Raw genomic sequence first — 13,458 nt, 5'->3', positions numbered from 1 at the left:
TACGATACCAGCAACAGCTTTTTGTAAAGTACACCACACAAATGCCCATTTGGTCAAGCTGCTTGACCTTATTTAGGTTGTACCAATCTGATTCAGAAAATGTTGCCACATGCAGAGACAAAGCAAAAGAGAGCATGTGATGAAGCCTAATCTGTTTGGCCACGTCGTCGCCTCAAGCAGGTTTGTGGTCTACTGTGAAAAACAGAAATACGTCTGAAACTCCAACAAAAAAAATATCACAGTATTAAAATCAAAATTAAAAACATTACACAAGAAGCTAGACCAACATGACTTAATCTTTTGAATACCTTGATGCACATGCCTAAATCATGTCTCCTTAGTGTACAAACATTTATTTCCCTGCTTTATGTCTCAAAGCATCCCTCTGAGCTTTAACAGTACAGCACACATGCATACGTGTGTAGAAACAAACCAGAAACTCTGAGCTACACAGTTACACATCTTTTTATTTTTTCTTTTCAGCAGTGCTGATGTTGGTGCACTCAGGTAATCACATATTTTTAAGCCCCTGTGGGTTGTTAAAATTAGAGTAAAAAAATAATAAAGGAGAAACAGCACCAACAGGAATAATGAAAGCAGAGGGAAACTGGGTTTACAACGGTTTCTGCAGAACTTTTATCATGCATCGCTCTGGCGTATAAAAAAAGCCATTTTTATAAATACAGTTGAAACCAGAATGTTGCATACACCTAATAAAAAGGCACACCCTTTTTTTCCTTCACCGTCTAAAGTTAAATCAGAAAAATAAATGTAGATGTGATGCCATAAAAGTGAGACACTTGAAGTTATCTGGACATAAAATTAACATCCAAATATAATTCTAATTTCCAAGATTACAAAATCTTTTCTCTCTCATGTTAGTAGCTCAATTAGTCTGGTTGCTTATTAACATAGCCAGCCTGCAGCAGGCTGATTATTTTACCAACAGACAACAAGAGAAGGGAAAGTCCATCCATCATCTTCTGTATCTGTCTGAAATGCAACCCCAGATATTCCTAGAGCACCAACACACTGTAGTTTATTCTAGAGGACTCCAAGGCATTCCCAGGCCAGAGGGGATATAAAATCCCTGAAGCAGGTTTGGGCTTGGCGCAGGTTCTGGGAAAAAACCTCCAATATCAATCCAAGTGACCAAATATATGATTGGCATGTAGAATTAGCATATTTGAAACTTGGAATCTACCAAATAGCCCATGCAGGCATTTCTTTAATATTGTAATGATTAGTTCGATTTGATATATAGTTTTATTTACAAACGGTCCCTGAAAGATTAGGGTAGAAAAAATATAAATTGCACCATGCAGGTAAGCAATGCATATATGACTGGGTGAAGGGGCAAACTGAATTTAAACCAAATGCTTCTCTGCTGACCATAAACAGAAACCCTAACCCAGACAAACGGTAATCTACACAATGCGCTGCATTGCTTCCCATATAATTAGACATAAAAGCAAATTAGAAACAAACTGTCAGCAATGAATAGCAGCAAACAAATTGTCGTTCTTTAGAAATGGGAAATAATGGATCAATTACAGAGGTTAACATTAGAACATGATAATACAGCAATCGCTGAAAGTAATAACTAGAAACAGAAAGCCTGAAATGTCTGACTTCTACAACAAAACTAAAATTTAGGCTTTGCATCATTTCCTTTGACAGTCGATTTCACCTGCATTATTGATTTTACTGGATTAAATACAAACAAAAAACACAAGCCAAATAAAAAGGTAATGAAAAACTTGAAATTATGAAAATGAGATTAATTTTCTCATAAAATACAACCATTATTACAACAGGGTCACTTTATCCAAAAAAGCAGCAGATTGCACTTAATATCCGTCAGGTGAAGGGAATGAGATCAGTAATAAAACGTGCAGTGATTTACTCTCTGGCAGGGCGAAGTCAGTGTGAAGCAGAAATACAAAGTGATGTTGGGAGTGAAATTGGAGAGGGACCGAGCCGCAGCAGTTACACATCTTTTCATTCCCACGACTGAGGGAAGCGTGCAAATGAAAGACATGGATACGGACAGACGGCGAGCGAGAGTCCGGGGTACCAAGAGACAAACAGACCCCCGATCAGCCAGGCGAATGTGTGAACAGGCGATCAACAGATGATTAGCAGATGTCACCTCGCTGACTCGGCCCTGCCATGACATGTTATCTGAATGAGGCAATTAAAAGGCCCGTCACAGCGGCCGCCGGGGGAGGACGACGTCCGTGGAATCGCTTGGACACATTTAAACCTCAGCTTCACCGCGCAGGTCTTTGATTGCAACAATGTGCTGATTTCCTGAGTCTATCAGAGCAATGCATGTCACTGTCGGCACTTGGGAGAGGTAGCTGTCAGCTTCTTTGCAAGCAGGACTCGAGAAGTGACAATGGTGGGATGAGAAACTCTGGCGTTTAGCTTGTTTCTGTGGTTTCATGGCTTTCGAGCAGAGGTTAAGAGAAAAAGAGGAAACAATGGCAGAGTTAACTCACCAGGAACTCCATTTTTTCTTGACCCAACAGCTCAACCAGTGGCAAGTTTCCAGTTCAGTTTCACTTAAAACGGTTTGTTCTCCAGAGCACGAAAACGTCTAGTTTTGCTGCAAGTGTTTTATTATTTTTTTTCCCAAGACATCAAACTGTATCCTGCATTTTCTGTGCTTGTTGTGTATGACAAGCACAGGTGAAAGTCAGCCCAATCAAGGCAGTGTGCTCTTTCCAGCATGGTGCATTTGCTGTTGCAGGACATTTGAGCTCCAAACAGAGAAAAGTTACAATACACATTGATTTTCAGCCAAAACCACTGGGAATTTCCCATTACCCTTAATGGTAACACTTTATTTGAAGGGGGGTGAATAAATTTGACATGACACATGTCGTGAACATGAATAAGCCTTCATGAATATTTATGACTGTTGTCATAAAGCGTCATTCGGTAAATTATGACACACTTAATACAAAGTTGACATTATTCAAAATGTCTTTGTTATGACGACTTGACATTAACCAAGAAATCATTACTGGTATAAATTTGTTATAAAAGTATTACTGATTGCACTTTAAAAATGAGGTAACTTTATGTTATTAAAGGTAAAGTTTAAACAGTAATGATTTCCTTCGGTAAATTATGACAACAGTCATAAATATTCATGAAGGCTTATTCATGTTCATGACAGGAGTTATGTCATGTTTATGACAGTGTCATGACAGTCTTATTCACCCCCCTTCAAATAAAGTGTTACCCCCTTAACACCAGCCTCACAAATAAATCCTGAAATTTATAAAATAAAGAATTGCAGTTTTCCACAAAAAAAAAACAGCAAATTCTAGTCAGAGCAGAGATTGATCAGCAAATCTGCCCTACAAATACAAATTAAAAGAAAAATGACTGAAGTTTATGAAGGTGGTGATGATTAGGAACAGTTAATCATAAACAAGTTGTAATTTGGGGTTTCTTTTTTTATTACTTAAAGTAATTTATAAAGCAAAAACTGCAATTTCACTGTTTCAGATTTGATAAGTAAAACAGAATCTGACTTTTTTGTGACACCAGCAGAAACATTATTTCGCCCTTTTCCTCACTGCACAACAACTCCCATCAGCTTTCAGAAAATGTTTGTCGATTAGTTAGTATCAGAGAATATTTTGTCCTCTAGTACGCATAAATATATTCAGGTTTTGCTTTAAATTTGCTTGTATACCTCATTTAAATTTGAGCCAGTTGCATCAGCACAATCATTATCATTTAACCATCTAACTTAAAATACAAAAAGCAATTTTATGAAAGCCACAGCTTTCATTCGGGTGGTTAAAATGCAACTTGGAATACAAACGAGCTTCCTTCTCTCTCTCTAAACATGTCGTTGAGGCTAAATTTCTGTTTTTAATATATTGGGCATATTATCCATTTTGCACACCCGCAAATGAAAAATTGTGCAAATGAAAAGGATGCAGATCCCTGTGGACATAATGAGCAGAAATGCCGGTAGAGGTCACGAGTGGAGGAACATAAACACTCACACTGCTAAAGACGTCTGCATGGATCGAAACACAGGCAGCTGAGCAGAATGCATAATCAACAGGCTGCTTGATATTTCCACAGCCATGATTTAATAACCTTTTATGGATGAAAGCAGCTTCCTCATGTAGGGAACACAGTAATTATGATACCGGCACTGAGGCGGTAAGGAGGGCGAATATAAGAGTTGAAAACAGTTTGTGTTTTGACTGAGGGGGATATTAACATCTGCAAATGGACATGCATGCAGACATAGATGTGACACATTTAATTTAAAGTTTAAGTAAAAGAAGAAGCCTTGTTTTTTAACGTTTGCACAGGTAAAGAGCATGAAAAAGGCTAGTAGATGTTTTTTGAAGCAGGTGTGATTGTTCATGTTTAATAACTAGAATGTAGCGCAGGAGCTATATTCCGATATTCTGCTGAAGTAGGAAAGCTGCAGTAGCTGTTAGGTAAAATAAACCCCATTCATCTCTGCTGTTACATTTGGGATAGGAGCAATTACAAAACAATGTACTAGATTGTCGCACAGGTACAGACAATTACAAAGGACGTGCAAGCTGATGTAGCGCTCAAACATTTGCAATTTAAATGCAAAAATCAGGATCCGAGAGGTTCTTCAGGCACTGCACAATCAAAAAGACATGGCTTTTGAGAAAAACAAGTGTTTGTAGGATCCTTCTGTGGACCAAGTGTACTTTGCATATAAATCCCATTTGACAAAAAGAACAAGTATTTGGTTTGTATTTTAGAACAGTTTTGTGAAACAAGAGGTTGTTCCTCTGGACGGAGCAAAAACAATTCATACAAATACGACGTTTCCAACCATTAAGACTTAAATACAAGCAGAGCGATCTTAAACTGGGTCCCTAAATTATGAGGAAGGCCGTGAGAACAAGCCCCTGCCTTCATGTGTAAATGATGTGTGTGCGTTAAAATGTGCTGTACACACTATACGATGCAAAAGTTTGGATAGATCAATAAGGAGCTGGCCATGGAAATGTCAGCAGCCCCACAGCAGCTCCAAAGCACTCCATCACATGATTAATTACCAAAATGACAACAAAAACGATCACACATCCATTTTCCCACCGTATTCATGTCTGATACACAGCAATACTGATAAAATCAAGCCATATGAAAGACAAAGCAGCCAATGACTACACCATAATCATGTTGGTACCTCAAAAGAAACCATAATCTCCGTAGAAAAAATTATCTTGTTTCAATGAGATAAGAAGTTTTGTTTCCTCTGATAAAGAGATACTTTCTTATCTTAAGGAAACCGCAGATTATAGCAGGGCCGCCTTTATCAGTTTACATACAAATCAGCTCTCAATTCATCATTTTGTGATCGTCATACATTTAATTCACCTAAAAAACAAAAATAGTCATGTTTGTAAAACATGAAAGAAAATGTACTTTTTTATTCAGTGTGGAAAATGCTGTCATTTTCTCGAAGATGTTCTTCATTTTCTCTGGAAAGTGGAACAATATCTGGCAGCAGTGGATGAATTTCAGTTCCTTCTGCTGATGCTGAGGAGGCAGTGAAGCTGAAAAACCATTATTCTGCTTTTATCACCCAAGTCTTCATTCAGCACAGCCTCGGTCGTCCTCTCTGAAAGCAGCCTCCGCTATCTGCTCATCTTTGACTAGATTTCAAATTGCAATGCCTATTCATCTTAGACCGGGGTGTAAATGGTATTCATGGTGCAGTTCTGGCGAAACGGAAGAAAATGGACTTCACCCAGAGGAAGACAATGAGAAAAAGAAACCGCTCGCTGTGCTAACGACGCCGATGAGAGGACTGGGACAATTCGGCTCCGTGCTTGAGTGGTCGTGTTTCTTCAAAATGTGTGTTTTAGAAGCAGCTTTTTGAATCCGAACGTCAAAACACATCCCGAATCGCAGTGTGACATGTGAGCTGTGTTTGCAGAGGAGGTGGTGCTCCTGGCGATTGAGGCCTCCATATGTTGAGCATTTGTTTACTCAGTCATTAGAGGGCTCTCCACTCTGCCAGACTGCACTGTTGTCTTAGGCGACGCACACAACGCTCTTTTCTTCTTTTCATCTCCAACCTCTCGGGCACAGCAGCCACAGGAGAGAGAGAGAGAGAGAGAGAGAGAGAGAGCGGGGAGAGTCCACAGGAAATTAGGAGTGTGACAAGATAAAACCCAGCATTCATCTGATATCGTTTCTAGGCAACTAGTAAGTACAGCAGAGTGACATAAAAAAAAAAAAATATTTTAAATGCAACGCAATGATATGGAGACCCGTCACACTTGACTTTAGCTCCAAGACAACTCAAGAATCCTGCGTTTACTTTGCCATAACTTGTATACGTAAGGTTATCTATCTGCCGAGTGGATGTTTCACCATCACTCTGCACAACGCTGCCGGGAAGATGCATCTATCGAACAATGTGCTTTTATGGGTTTCCACATCACCATGTCCTGATAAAGTGTTATTAAAGTAGCTGCATCAGCCAAGAGAGTCACAAAGAAACTCATAAAAACTCACCCTGTTGAACAAACGCTGCTCATTTCTAACTTATCGCAGGTAATGAAAGTGTCAAGCAAAAACAAAGGGAGATGAACAAAAGGAAAAACAAAAGCTTCTTAACATTTTACAGGGTTTTGGTAAAGCTGAGAACAACGCTGCAGTTCTGAGATATTATTACGTTTTCTCAGCAGTAATGTAAAGGATAAAATTAAGTGTTTCGATTAGTAAAGATGGAGTATGTAACTTTTATTTAAAAAAATGTTCTTATATATTTGTTAAAACTGCCACTATGTGGTGACAGTAAGAAAAAGATCAAACTCCTACATTTTCTCCTACTGCTACTATTGCCAACTGAAGAATGCAACTGGTCAAAATCAACCAATCAGAGCCAGGAGGAGTGTCTTAACACTCCTGTCAATCATGCTCATGTACTCGCTGCTAAATGTGTTAATGGTGGAGAAATTACTTAGCATTTCAGGAAAACCACTTGTCCACCATCATCGCTATCAAGAAGAAGCTGCAGCACAACAGAGACCAAGGCAGGTTTACATCAGCAATGCTACAACACCTCCAGTATCTGAGCCTTCAATGTTTATACTTAAACAAGCTAAATAAATGTAAAACTTCAACTGCAAATGCAAACCAAAAACCCAGAACTAAACTCAATTTTTAGTCAATGAAAGAAAACTATTTTTAATTCCCCAGTTCTCATAGCAAACACTGCAAATCTCAAGGCAGATTTCATGCTGCCCTCATGATCTACAGATATAAACAAATGAGTCATTAAAAATGTGAGAGATTTTTCTGATGGACAGCAATAAAAGAAGATGAGTGTCCCTGCTGGTTAGAAAAAATATATATAACTTCAAGATAAAATAAGATAAGATCTCCTTCACCTGCTGATGTCGACGATTTCTACAAATTATCACATTTTTCTTCCGTTAAGTTCAAGTGAGAACAAGGAAGACTGATAAATAACTGTTTTGTTTAAAGAAATCTGACAGTAAAAGTGTGTGGTAATTCCTCAAGTGAGTAGTCAAAGTAAGATTTTCCAACAACAGTAGACTTGATAGTGCAGCAGCATACTGTCATCCTGTCCAATCTAAACTATCTCCACATGATGAAGCACCCTGATGTAACAATCCCTGCAAATAAAATCACACACAGAGCCAACCTGGAATGATCACTGTTGGCAAAAAGGGAAATTTATTTATTTATTTTTATGATTACCTTTCAACGCACTGTGGCTCAGAAATCCACCCCATCAAAAGGACTGTAAGCACATGTAATGTGCATGCACCCCATGGCTCTTCAGCACCATTCGCAGCCTGGATGTGACCTCAATTGCACACAAAGAGCAGCAGAAAATCGTGCTTCGATATTTGCTTTAACGTGTTGAACCAGACGGCGCTACTACTGCAAACAGAGGGTTGATCACTGTTAAAAACAACCAAAAACAAACTAGGACATACATTTGCAAAAATACTGAAATTCACCACAGCATGAATATGTTTGATGTTGCTTATATTTAAATGCAGGAAATCAATAAATTTGCCGTTTGAGTTTAAGAGCGCCATGTGTCCAAAATGAAGAGCTTGATGGTGTGATGACCAAACCTTTCCGGTGGTCGAATTGGAGGGCTCTGCACCCAACTGTGTGACTCATTTTAAAAAGAGGTTCTTTTAAATTCAGCTTCCTTCGCTCTGCACAGACATGATCGTTGCCTAAACAAATCAGAGATTTCTGGTAGCACTTTTGAGCAGTCTGAGATCATGCCCTGATGCTAAACCTGTCCTGACTCCATCTGATTGCCTGTAAACACTTTGGCCTTTTAATGCAGCAACATGACGTGTCGCATGAACCTGATCTTTTCAAGCACATTGATGCAAAGCTGAGGGCAAGCACTTTTCCAAATGTGGATCTGGGACACAGGGTGTGCACCATTACCCCGCTGTTCCCACCCACAGCCTCTGCAGTGATAGTAATGAGTCATTTCACCTATGATGGCAGCTGATGGTAGGCTCTCTGACAGGCGGTGCTTTCTTGAATTTCATGTTTCATCTTGGGCTGTAGTTTGAAACAAAAAAAAAAAAGGTTAACAAATGAAAAACAGTACATCTGGATGCAGAAGGTGTGGCGTACTGCTCAGTTTACCAGCAATAAAAAATCATTTTAGACAGGATAGATTCCAGCAAGCCTGTTTACAATTTACTCTCATTTCAAAGACAATATTTGACTTCAATAGAAATAGATTCATGTGAACATGTGAAAATAACTCCTTAAAAATCTTTAAGGAGGAGGAAAGCATTTCTAAAAATGCAAGTATTTTCCGTGCTTTCACAGAGCTAAATATTTAGCAAAATACCTTTTTCAGTGAGGACAGAAGCAGAAAGAAGCATGAAAATATGGAGAGCCACTTCAGCCAGAGTTAAATAAATGAAGAAATAAGTAAGCATATAATTAATTGTCCTCTTTATTCATCTTCTTTCCAATAATTACCTTATTTGTTTATTTAATTTTGGCTGAAATGGCTCTCCGTGTAGAACCACTTGATGGATAATATATGCTCATATAAACCCACCAACATGAATCACAAAATGCAGATATCTAAGACTTTACAGCTTCTTAGTTGAACATTAAAAAGAAGCTACTGAGAAGTTCTTCAGTGTATGAAATGATTTTGAGTAAACTCATGTTTATAAACCTGCAAGCTGCTGAATAAGATTGGCTCTTTGTGCTTGCCGGATGTTTGTTAAGACAATCCCAGATGTAATTTTCACTCCAATGGAGCTCCTGTGGCCTCTAAAGAAACCTGGAGGCCACAGAAAGTAAACAGAAAACACAATGTGTCTCAGCCTTTAATATGCCACTAGATTTTGCGGCAGCATAAGACGGAAAATTCGACCCAAAATCTCCTGCAGGCTGTGTTGAAAAAAAATATGCCAGGTGTCAATTCCAATCATGACAACATCAGCGAGCCAATGTGCAGAAAAGCAGCAAAACAAAATCGCTCTGACGGGTGATTTTTCTAGTTAGCTGGAGGATGTCTGCACCTGTTCACACAGACTCAATTAAACGGGCATTGTTGAAGCACAGCTTTACATTTTTATGTTGAATCGAAATGTATTCAAAAAGATAAATGATGTTTCACAATCTCTATAAAGCAATTTAAAGAAAAAAAGAAAACCTTCAAATGAGTTTTTATGTTCTGACCTTTTTACAGATTGCTTGAAAATGCTTCGGACAATTAAATTGATCAGCGATGAAATCCCCTCTCATTCGAGGGGAAGCACACGTTTGCAGTGCACTTAGAAAAAGGGCACGAGCCACTCAAAATGGATCAAATCCTGCTGGAGCTAAACAGACGCGCCGACCTTCAGCGCTCCTCCCTGAGAACCTGAAATCAAAAGTTACCAATAAGACCTGACAAACCAGAGCCGCAGTTTCAGAGGAACACTTCGATTTATCATCGAACATTTCCTGCCACCATGAAAGTGACAGGAGCACTTATGAAAAGCGTGACTGATAATTGCAGCCGTCTGAAACTCGGCAGCTTTTACATGCGATTGCAACCGATATCAGCTGTCACCATTAGAGCGAAACAAGACTGGAGATGAAATGGGGGTGGGAGATAAACTCTCAGTGACAAACCAATTCGATGCAAATGAAAAAGCTTTTAAATTATATATGTATGATATAGATATGCAGCTGGCTGTCAGAGTAAATGTCTGGAAAATACAGTGTTTTACTTCCAGCCCAGCTTCAGTTTCCTGAAACCAAATGCATCTTGATCAGTATGGCGTCACGCTCACCGTTGGGCAGCATCGCATCATAAAAGCTGAACGTCACTCTGAACGTCTTCTCCACATGACGCCTCTTTGGCCATCTACACAATGTTTCCCCTCTCCTAACCAATCTATATGTGTTTAAACATTCAGCATCACTTTGGCGATGGAGCCCACCTGTGGGCTGCGGATTCCTGAAAATTCACAAAGACCTACGATTCAGTCAGACTGCCTTTTAAAGAAATTATATTGATTTTATTGATCATCTTCAATAACCTAAAGTGTTTAGGTACCTTTACTTTGTACTCTCTCTATCTAACAAAGCAAATGTAGTCATTATTTTCTAAAACATTCAAATGATCTAAATGTTACACCGTCTCTTACATCCATTCTTCTTTTTCCCTGCTTGGTGTCTAAGAGTTTAGTCATAAAGTTTTCACAATATTTAAGCTTCACAGATTTAAAAAAATTTGCAAAGGTTAAAAAACAACCACCAAGGAATTTTTTTTTTTTTTTATAAAAAATGTCGAAATGCAGAGAAAAATGTTGAAATTTAGAGAGAAAATCTGTCAGATTTGTTTCTTCAGAAACCCTCGTCCTCTTCTGTATTTCTTAGATGTCTGATGTAAAAAAAAAAAATTATTATTTAACAAAGAGTGTCATTATCACCTGATTTCCTCTCCTGGCAAATTATGTACAATTTGTGATTCTGCTTGTGCTTCACAGGAACATGCCCACCTGTTAATGTTATGTTTTTCGAAGTGATTATACAAGGCCGTGATTCTGACTCACAGCATCATCACGTCAACATCCCCCACTTCTATTAGAGTTCAAGAAGGAAATTGCAGGAAACATCGGGTACTTATCGAGGCGACTGTTGGGCACGCAGTGTTCACAGAGGATAAGTCAGATGTGAAAAACCCACTCTGGAGTTAAGCATATGCAAACAACTGCTTCTGAAGAGCCAAATATTCCAAAACTCAAAAAAAATAAAAATAAAAAAATAAAAAGTCAGCCCAGAACACAGACGAGAGAAAACACCTGTTCTGTTCGCCGGCATGTCAGCTGTTAAAAATAAAAGTCAGGATTGGATCAAACCGTCCACAAAGCACCAAAAGTCAACAGCTCACACTGCAATGTGAGAATCACTAAAGCAATCTCAAAAGGGGAAAAAACTCAAGTACATCTGCTGGTTTTTATATTACCACTACTAAAAAAAAAAACACTACCTGAAAGTAATGAATAAAATAATTCCCGATTACCATTTGAACAATATTCAAACATGAAAAACACACATCTTTGCTCAAAAATTAACACCGTGAAGCTGAAATCAAACATACAGATGTTCTTAATAGAATAAAACTGATCTTATTTTGAAAAACATGTCTGTTGGGACGAGTCAATGTGAAGCTTTCAAGCATAAAAATCACACAGAAAACGCAGAATAAGAACAACTTCCAATTTTTAATCATAAATCAACAAATGGATGGATAAAACTGATCCTAAACACACAATAAAACCAGTTGTTGGATGGAAAGTCAGATTAAAATTAACTTTTAGAAATCGCTTTCCCAAAACCAAGTCTTATTATATTTGGAGACAGAAAAATATGCAAAAGTTTTCTTATCTGAGGGTGAGTTAAGTATACGGCGCTCATTTTGTAAATATTTGCTTGGACATGTTAAACCAAATATTAGTGGCATTAAACCAATTTATTTCACATAACATTTTCAGCCTTTGTGAAGTAGAGAAATTAGAAAAATAGATACGCACAATTCCAGCTGTTTGTTAAAATAAGCAGATAGAAATATTTAACCCTGAAAACGTTAAATGTCAAAAATAAGATGACATTCCTGTCTATGATGAATATACATTTGCTTTCTTCAAAGTACAACTATAACATCCTCCTTTAAAGATCATCATATCAATATTCCCTCCATCTTTTACTGACGTTAGATTTAGGAGGTAGCGTTTCTCTTTCCAGTTTGTTGTTTCGAAGTAGAATGTGCGCACGTCCAGTTCCAACCGCTCTTACGAATCTTGCCATTCCCTCCGGAAGTCACGCGTTTTGTGCTTTTACGACCCTTGACCTCAACATTAGTATGCGACAGTCCGCACATTCGGCACAGCCAGGGGCAGTCAGACAGGCTCGCAAAAAGACAGGCTGTCAACTCTGATCAGCCGTTGTTCGTCTGTGATTCAACAGCTGGATGCAGAACCACGGGGGCTGAGAGGAGAGGAAGGTGAAAAAAGGGCAAGCTGGATGTTGGGTAACATGCTGGGTTTGAACCTCTTTCAGCCTTTTCATCCACGGCTCTGCGTTTGCCTCCCACTGGCCCTGAAGTCACAGAGGATGGCAAAGAGACAGGAAGTCACCAGCAAGACGGTTAACGGGTTAAGAAGTGAAGCTCAGTCACCTCCCCGTGGGACCCTGACGACTCTGACGAACCGCAGCGCTGCTCGTTTGCAGCCTGATTCAGCTCCGTTCTCGTCATCGCTACACCTTCTGACTGTGCTGCAGCCTTTGTATCTTGGTTTGTGATTTTTCTAGTCCAACTCTTTTATTCAAGGTTTGATTTGAACATCTGGGTTCCTCTGACTCATCCTGTAAACATCTAGACTGAAGGCAAAAGTACATCAGGGCTAAATTAACAATTTAGATAAACTATACTTGAAAAAAATCGCAAATTCTGACAAGTTGGACATTTAAGCCGAGTCTAACAGCTGAATATACAGCAACTTCACATAACTGCAAGAGTGGAAATTCATTGGAATCATTCTTAATGGTATTTAATAACAAATATACTCAATTCAGCTAAAAAGCACAGAAACAAATGTTACAAGTCAATTACATTTCTACATCAAATTCAAACAAGCCAACCAGGCAGTCAAACTGGGGTTCAAATATTTAATCCAAATTATAATACAGTCCAATTGATTTAATCTCCGTATACTTTGTGATGTAGAGAAAATTAGTGAGCAATCAGACAAAATAACACACCAAATGTGTCACAGGCTGTCAATGTTTTAGGTAAAATGAAAAAAAAGTTTGAAAAAGTAATGATATTATAATAAAAATAACATTTTTCCCACTGTTGGTTCCACGAGACCATCAAAAATGTAAACATATATAGAATATGAT

At 38.5% G+C, this 13,458-nt stretch overlaps 1 long non-coding RNA gene across 1 annotated transcript in view; it reads right to left on the bottom strand.

Moving 5' to 3' along the window:
- Positions 1 to 4,383: 4,383 nt before the first annotated feature.
- The window catches only part of LOC103148763 (uncharacterized), a 32,398-nt gene continuing 23,323 nt past the window's right edge, over positions 4,384 to 13,458 (bottom strand). Inside the window, exons 3-5 of the long non-coding RNA XR_477393.2 lie at positions 8,530 to 8,598; positions 7,762 to 7,947; positions 4,384 to 6,107 (exon numbers count right to left, since the gene is read on the bottom strand). This is a non-coding gene — a long non-coding RNA (uncharacterized LOC103148763). The remainder of the gene's footprint in view (positions 6,108 to 7,761; positions 7,948 to 8,529; positions 8,599 to 13,458) is intronic.

This window comes from Poecilia formosa, unplaced genomic scaffold (genome assembly GCF_000485575.1).
Source record: "Poecilia formosa unplaced genomic scaffold, Poecilia_formosa-5.1.2 Scaffold212, whole genome shotgun sequence".
Classification (NCBI taxonomy): Eukaryota; Metazoa; Chordata; class Actinopteri; order Cyprinodontiformes; family Poeciliidae; genus Poecilia; species Poecilia formosa.
This window is presented reverse-complemented; position numbering and strand designations above follow the sequence as displayed.